Source organism: Aulostomus chinensis, chromosome 14, assembly GCF_037954235.1.
Source record: "Aulostomus chinensis isolate RoL2024-O1b breed Wild chromosome 14, RoL_Achi_v1.0, whole genome shotgun sequence".
NCBI classification, from domain to species: Eukaryota; Metazoa; Chordata; class Actinopteri; order Syngnathiformes; family Aulostomidae; genus Aulostomus; species Aulostomus chinensis.
The window spans coordinates 21,469,655-21,477,772 of record NC_141333.1 but is presented as its reverse complement, the minus strand read 5'-3'; positions in this window follow the sequence as shown (position 1 = coordinate 21,477,772).

Here is an 8,118-nt window from a genome sequence, read left to right as displayed (position 1 = left end):
ATAACAAAAAAAAAAGCCCAACTGAACCAAAGCTTTTTGGAGCACTTCCTGCTGGCTGCCTTCACTCTGTGCCGAGCAGCTGTCAGAGGGGGAGCCTGAATCTGTGCTGAGCTGCAGGAGAAGATGAACCAGCCTCAGATGAAACCTCAGAATAGCAGCTCAGGCTTCCTCTAATAGATCTCATCTTCCTTTGAGACTAACAGCTCATTACCTCTGGACTGCCCCCAAGGACCCCCCCCCCCATCCACCCCCATCACCAGCACCTCACGACCTCACCCCTGAGATGGAGCCCCCACGTGGTGAAGCATATAACCAGCACCCACCTCTATAAACCGCTCCAGTCATTTCTAATCCCTGTCACCTATATACACTCATCCACTCGTCTTCTGTAACCCCCCCCCCCACACACACACCCACACACCCCTCCTCTGTTCCCCTCTGTCCCCTCGCAGGGTGGCTTTTGTCGACACCTTTCCTAATTTGGCCCTTTTTTGATGAGAATTCCCCACCTCAATCTCTGCTGTTTCCTTACTTAAACCTCCCAGGGGCTCCTGCTCTGACTGACACGCTCATGCAGACAAAAACACACAAAGAGAGCCTGGATGGCGCTTCGCTGTGTCGCACACACACACTTGCTTCCTCGCAGCTTTAATGAGGTCTCATCGTGTATTTTACTCTGCGTTCTCCTAGTCAAGTGTGGTAATTTTCATGCCGCTGCGTCACCGTGGTGTCAAATGAAAACATTAGCAGAGACGAGTTTTTGAACTCTGGAATCTAGATCAACATAATAAAAAGCACTCTGTCTTGTCCTGACAGACGAACTCTGTGAAGCCATCACTTAATACACTTCTCGGTGAATTCAAATGAGCCTCTGCCTGTGAGTCGGAATGTGAGGAGGCAGGAAGGACCATGAGAGACGGAGGGGGAGGAGGGGAAGGTATCGCGGTGGAGGAGGCCCGAACAGAAGACCGCTTGACTGGAGGTGGAACTCTGTGTGTCTGGCTGTCGCAGTTGTGTTTGTGCGATGGAGGCTCAGCTGGACGCGGCGTCAGGACACACTAGTCAAATACACACTGAGCAGTAACAGCTGACGCGTGAGAACACACACAACATGATGGTGTGTTAGCATCATTCTGTCAGCGGCAGAAAACACTCCTCGTGTAAAAGTTCACTCTTTCACAACCTGGATCAGGAGAAAAGCTGCAGGTTTCTTCTTGTCCAAGGCTGCAGCGGGAACAAACACAGCAGGTTCCTCAGAGGGAGGCACCTCCTTCAGCCTCTTCCAGCTCCACTAGATAGTGGGCCACGGGCCAGAACCGTTACAGCGCCAACGTCTTCTTTTACTGATTGAACTATGATAAAGGCACTCAGGAACATGCCTGCTGAACACTTGACAAGATCCTCGCAGCCACACCAGGGTAGGTGCTGCCCTGCTGTCATTCATCTGCTGAGAGCGAGGAACATCTAGGGGTTCAGTCTCTAACTCCTGGAGCTGGAGACGGAACCAGTAACCCTTCCCTCACAGAATCTGGGTTGGACCACCAGGACATGAGGACCGTTGTGAAGCGTCCATCATGGATGCTGCCTGACGTCCTGAATGGAGCAGCTGATGTCACGGCCCCTGACATACACACCATCACACTCACACCAGTCTATCTAGCACACACTCACCTTCATCTCCTCCTGAGGAGCAGACGCACGGAGGTCTGCCCCAGCAGCGTGAAGCAGCCACTGCTGTAGGAGGCGCATCAGTGAAACGAAGCCATCAGCGTTGGACACATGTTTGTAAGCCAAGTGGATTTTGTTGAGCTCTTTGAGGAGAGGCAACGAGGGCACAACGGATGAGTGTGCAAGACACCGGGTCAGATACCAAACTGGAGGCTGCAGCTAAAAACAGTCATTCTGGGATCAATACAAACCAGATCAGGATGAAAGATGAGAAAAGAGGGAGAGAAGAAGGAGTGATGCAATTCTGTTTCTGCTCCTCCCTCCCTCCCCTCACTGCCATGCTTTGCTATCGATCTGAACCCTGCGTGTGTGTGTGTGTGTGTGTGTGTAGCCTGCTGTAGTTCGACCCCATGTTTCTGTGTGTGATTTAATTAAACTCGCTCTGCCTTGTTTACAGGTTTTGAAGAAGGAGAAGAGGAACGTCTTTATTGTGATCAAAGAGATTTCAACAAAATTCCATTTCCATCCATCCATCGTCGTCTTCCGCTTATTCCTTACTAGTAAGGGTCGCGGGGGGTGGAGCCTATCCCAGCAGCCTTCAGGTGAGAGGCGGGGTTCACCCTGGACAGGTCACCAGTCCATCACAGGGCCAACATAGAGAGACAGACAACCATTCACACTCACAGTCACACCTACGGTCAATTTAGAGTATCAATCAGCCTCGTCCCCTCTTGATGTCTTTGGACTGTGGAGGAAGCTGGAGTACCAGAGAGAACCCACACAGGAACAGGGAGAACATGGAGACTCACACAGAAAGATCCTGCGCCCGAGCCGGGACTCGAACCCAGAACCTTCTTGCTGTGAGGCCACTGTGCTGACCACTGCACCACCGTGCAGCCTTCAACAAAATTCATTTTCTGATTTTAACAGCAGTTCTGACATGAGTGCCCCCCCCCCCCCCCCCATGAGCAGGAACTGTGCCCCCCGCCTCATTTCAAACTAAGGTTTACTTATTGACCATTTTTGGCCCTCTGACCCCCATCTTACCCATTAATTGTACCAAGCTGTCCTGGTCGTGGCTCCGCCCCCCCACCGCTGAAGCGTGCTTCCTCCGTCCCTGGTCGCCCAGAGGGGGCGCTGGTGCTGGTGTTGGAAGGCAGGACAGTTCTACGCTCCCACCTCGGCTCCTCCACCAGCAGAACCCAAACACACTCATGGTCCTCTGGTGTGGCCAGGCAGTTTAACCCTTTACTGGCCAACAGCATGCAAGATGCCGTCACCGTCGTGATCAGAGGTCACGTATTACTTGTGACGTAACAAGACAAAACATGAGGGAAATGTGGAAGTGGGGCGACCATGTTTGAGGGCGAACGGATATGGAGATGATTGTCTGAGCGGATGTTCTGATTAGGGTTAGGAACACAATCGTGCTGACTGAGTTGGTGAACATCACAGCTGCTGTTGTGACTCAAAGAAAGAGGTGCCTGCCTTCGCTTTTCTCTTTCTTCTCTCTCCTTCTGCATATAAATAGCTGCTCTGCCACAGATCCTCACTCTGACGTCCCTCTTAAGGTGGGATATAAGGACGCTTTCAGAGAGAAATCCTCCGTCGTTCATCCTAAGTCACTCTTTGAGTGCGGCTGTTGCTTTTTCACAAGTTCTTTCATGTCTTTTCCTTCACGATAACAGAGAGATCACTCATGACTGGAGGCTACAGTGCTAATGGATTTAGCACAGCGAGAGCCATCACATGGGACAGCTTTGGTAACTGGGCTGAACTGCCTTGCCAGAAGAACCTGCAGCCCCCCCCCCCCCACACACACACACACACACACACACACATTCTCCTTCTGTGATATAAACAAACAAGCATGCAGGCCGGTCCATGACACACCGCCTCTGCTTTCCTCTCTAATGCTTCATCATCTTGTTATAATCGGAGGACTCGTCCTGAATTCCATCGCCATCAGACTGAATCATTTTCTTTTACAGTATGAATTCATTATTCAGGCTCTTTTCATTTGCCTACATTTCATTCATTTTCAGCCTCTTGTGGGTGCTTGAATTAAATCACACACATAATTTCTTCTTAATCAGAGATTCTCCACTAAAGCTGCAACAAAAGAACACTAGAAAACACTCAGAGAGCTCAGACCTCCACCAGGGGGAAGCTTCAGAACCAGGGGGAAGCTTCAGAACCAGGGGGAAGCTTCAGAACCAGGGGGAAGCTATAGAACCAGGGAGAACCTTCAGAACCAGGGGGAAGCTTCAGAACCAGGGGGAAGCTTCAGAACCAGGGGGAAGCTATAGAACCAGGGAGAACCTTCAGAACCAGGGGGAAGCTTCAGAACCAGGGGTAAGCTTCAGAACCAGGGAGAACCTTCAGAACCAGGGGGAAGCTTCAGAACCAGGGAGAAGCTATAGAACCAGGGAGAACCCTCAGAACCAGGGGGAAGCTTCAGGCAGTGACGAGCGGACCCTCACACCAAGGGTCCATAGAACAAGAGGGTGGTGAAACTTGATGATGAACCTTGTATGATGGAACAGACGAATGCTGCACTGTGGTACTAATAGGCCTTCCTGTCCCCACAAGGTGGCACTAGAGAACCATCCATCTATCCATCCATCCATGTTCTCCCTACTTACCTACGCCGTCGACGCAGACCCCTACGCGGACCCTACGGCATAGCCTGACGTGCACCTCCAAAAAAATCCTGACTAATAAGCGTCGCATCGACGTGTCATGACGTGAACGTCAAGGACTGTGATTGGTCCGCTCAGAGGAGGTCGCCGAATGCCAGATGAGGTGGAAGAACCTCCGCGACAAATATGTGCGTCTCCGGAAGACAATGGCTACAAGAAGTCATGTTTGTCATGTTCAAAGTTGACAGTTTGATTCATGAAAGCCAACAGTCCTTCAAAGAAAAGCACTGGACTTTCTGTTGTAAATAGTTTTGTTTTGGAATCCGACAAGAGCCCCCGAAACCATACAAAGACACAGCCACACACCCCTAGTGGCTTGGCGGTGAATTGCAGAGTAACGCATTCCCTCGATGCAGAACTTTGAATGCTCAATGACAGCGTAGGGTCTACGCCATCGCCGCGACGCAGAAGCATAAACCAAGCTTTATCCTGTTGAGGGTGGGGGGGTGGAGCCTATCCCAGCAGCCTTCCCCCTGGACAGGTCACCAGTCCATGGCAGGGCCAACACATAGAGACAGACAACCATTGGCTCTCCCAGCCACGCCTACGGTCAATTTAGAGTCTGGATTAACCTGGTCCCTCTTGATGTCTTTGGACTGTGGAGGAAGCTGGAGTACCAGAGAGAACCCACGCAGGAACAGGGAGAACATGGAGACTCACCCAGAAAGACCCCGTGCTGCAGCCGGGGCTCCACCCACAACCTTCTTGCTGGGGGCCACAGTGAGGACCACTGCTCCACCGGGCCGCCCAGCACTAGAGAACACATTTAATTACTCTTCCAGCCATTGCTGCCCTGAAAACTGTTGCGTGTCCTGCTGATGTGACACGGCGGGTGAGCTAATGAGGGTGTAGAGCGAGTACACGACGTACTACAGTAGTATCTTCTTCTTCTGGCTGGTTCAGCCCCGAGCGCCTCTGAATGATGATAAATGATCATATGGATCCAATTATGATGGTTACAGAGTCTTTAGGTGGGGTCAACACCCAGCGCTGCACCAGGGGACCTGGTCCAGGGGGGCAGGGATCACTGTAAGACAAACCAACAAAACACAACAGTGGCACAATTTGAACAAGTAAAATGAATGAAAAAGAAAGTTATGGCCTTTTTATATGAAACCAAGAAGGGTTGGAATGTTTCCAAATGGTATTTTAATGACTCGGCCATTAACACCTGAAATGCTTTTGGACGAATGTGTGAGAAGCACCGATCTTCTATGATATCATTATGGAATCTGAGCCTGAAGCCTGTGGACACTGTTTCTCTCGCCCAGCGAGTGCTCCAGGTGATGCCACTGGTAGAGTACATCTCAGCAGGAAGTAGACAGTCGGACTGAACACTGACTCAGCCTGAGTTGTACGAGCAGGAGCCTGTGATTGTACCATCAGCAGCTTATCAGAGTGTGTGTGTAGTTTAAACGCTCCCGCTGCTGACCGGCCTGCCAGCTTAATGTAGGAGTAGGGCAGAGTGGTTTCATTGTGTTGTGTCAGATTCAAGTACTCTCAGAAGTACTCTCAGAAGTACTCCCCAGCTGCACTCAGCAACAGCACTATTTATAAAAAGAGAGCATGGAGGCGTGGGTGGAGAGCATTGTGTTGTGTCAATATTTCAGATGGCAAAATCCACAGCAATGTGGTACTCTAGAAACCACACACACACACACACACACACACACACACACACACACACACACACACACACACACACAGTGCTCATTTCCCGCAGGTGTTTGAGACGAAGGCGCGGTCCTGGCGGGTCAGCCTGAGCCTGATGAATTCACCAGATCTCCTGTTGCACTGATCAATGTTGAATGATGGACGACGCTTTGCTGAGGGAAGCAAAGCATGCAACGTCTTCTTGATAGCACGGCATGAGCAGATGGATTTCTACATGTGAATATTTTAGTATTTGGCTAGACGAGGCTTTGACCTTTGACCCTCTCCATTACAAAGGATATTTTATTCAGTGGAGCTCCCTGACGCCAGCAGGACCGTGGAGGGGTCATAACAACATGTCCCCTGTATTTCCACCAGCTGCTGCGTCTCAACACCAGCTCATTCGAACATTGAACATTGACAAGCGCCACTTTCTTCTCTTGAGAAGATTTGATACATGACAGGAATGATGATTGATAAGGGGGATATTAGCTTTACAGTCCGGGGGCTGGATTGCTCTCAGGATGGAGATCATTTACATAAAAATACATCTGCATGAGCTCGACCTATAGAGTGCATCTGCAAGCCCGCGGATCACTGGAGAATGTGAGAACACGTGATGGTGTGGGAGGATGGGAAAACGCACCCTGCTGCATACGCTAACAAGGTCTGCAAGTAATTTATCTGCTAGATGATCAGTGTTTGATCACGGTTCGTCTCTAGTGGTCGAATCAGCCGAGTGTCTAGAAATGGAATGTAAATACAGAGCTCAGCTGCTGTGCTTGTTTTGCTGTTGTCATCCAAAGTTTGATGCTGAACAGGTTCGTGCGGAGGAGGATCTGTCGATGTGAGTGAGTGAGGGTTTATCTGCTATAAGTGGCAGATTTAGAGTTCATCGGCAGCGGTGACGTAAGACCAAATACACAGCCATAAATTAGCCGAGTACCACGTGAGGCCTCACCCAGCAGAATGCCAGGAGCTGCATCCGATCATTCAGCCCCGCCCCTCCATGGCGTCACATTTATTCCTCACAACAGCGAATATCAATCAGCTCTTTAGAGCTGTTGACTCCCACGTGCCGCCGCAGCAGGAGCAGTTGAGCTTCATGCTGAATGCTGGCCCAGGTGTTGAACTGCTGGATTTAAGAAACATCACCTGTCAAAAGTGGAAGCTGATGGTGTCAAAACCTGACTCAGAGCGGAGGCAGATGCCCGTCTACCAGACTAGCGAAGGTCTACCATGTCACCAGCGGCCGTTTGCCTGCAGGGCGGCGACACCATGCGGTGGTGGAACCAAATATGACCAGGTTTTCACAGGTGCGCTGTCTGCGTGGGATCTGCTGAGTCCAGCTTAGTTCAGGGCAGGTGGAACCAGGAGAGGTGGACTGGCACACAGGAGATCGGTGCTACGAGCCACCTGCTACACCACCAGCATGGACCCTCGTGCCTCATCAGGAGAACAGAATCAGGATGCTACGTAATAAAAGAGGGCTTATATTAGTTCACAAAAAACAAAGAAACACATACACAGTAATTTAATTTGTTTTTTCCAACCTATTTTGTATAATCAGGCCTGTTAAGACTGTTCACACCTGAAGGCCAAAGCAAAGATGATGACGGGCCAGGACAGGCCCAGGGGCTTCATTTGAGGTCTCAACGTTCCACATAACTTTTAATTTGAATATTTCACTGGAAAATGACAAAAACAGCCGGCATGAGCAGTAAATGAATGCAGCTTTCCTGGAGTACCTGCATGTTCATGCCCACAACACAAATACAACAACCACTGATCACATTTATGGATCGATTCATAGATTCATTGATTCTTACCATTTGCTTCATGTTCTTTGTGTCTCTACACATCCATGCCTGATCCCAGTATTTGGTGCTAGGAAGTCACCAGTCAACAAACTTTTCATGTCTTTCAAGGTTTTTCCTGATGTTGGTGAGCAAGTAGGTGGATCAGAATACCAAAGGTACACAGCTGCTTAAGTAGTTCCAGCTAGTACTTCATGCTGCAGACCTACGTACTTCCACACTGAAGCTGCACGTCTAAACACATCACATTGTTGAAGGGATGAAGCTAATCTACACTG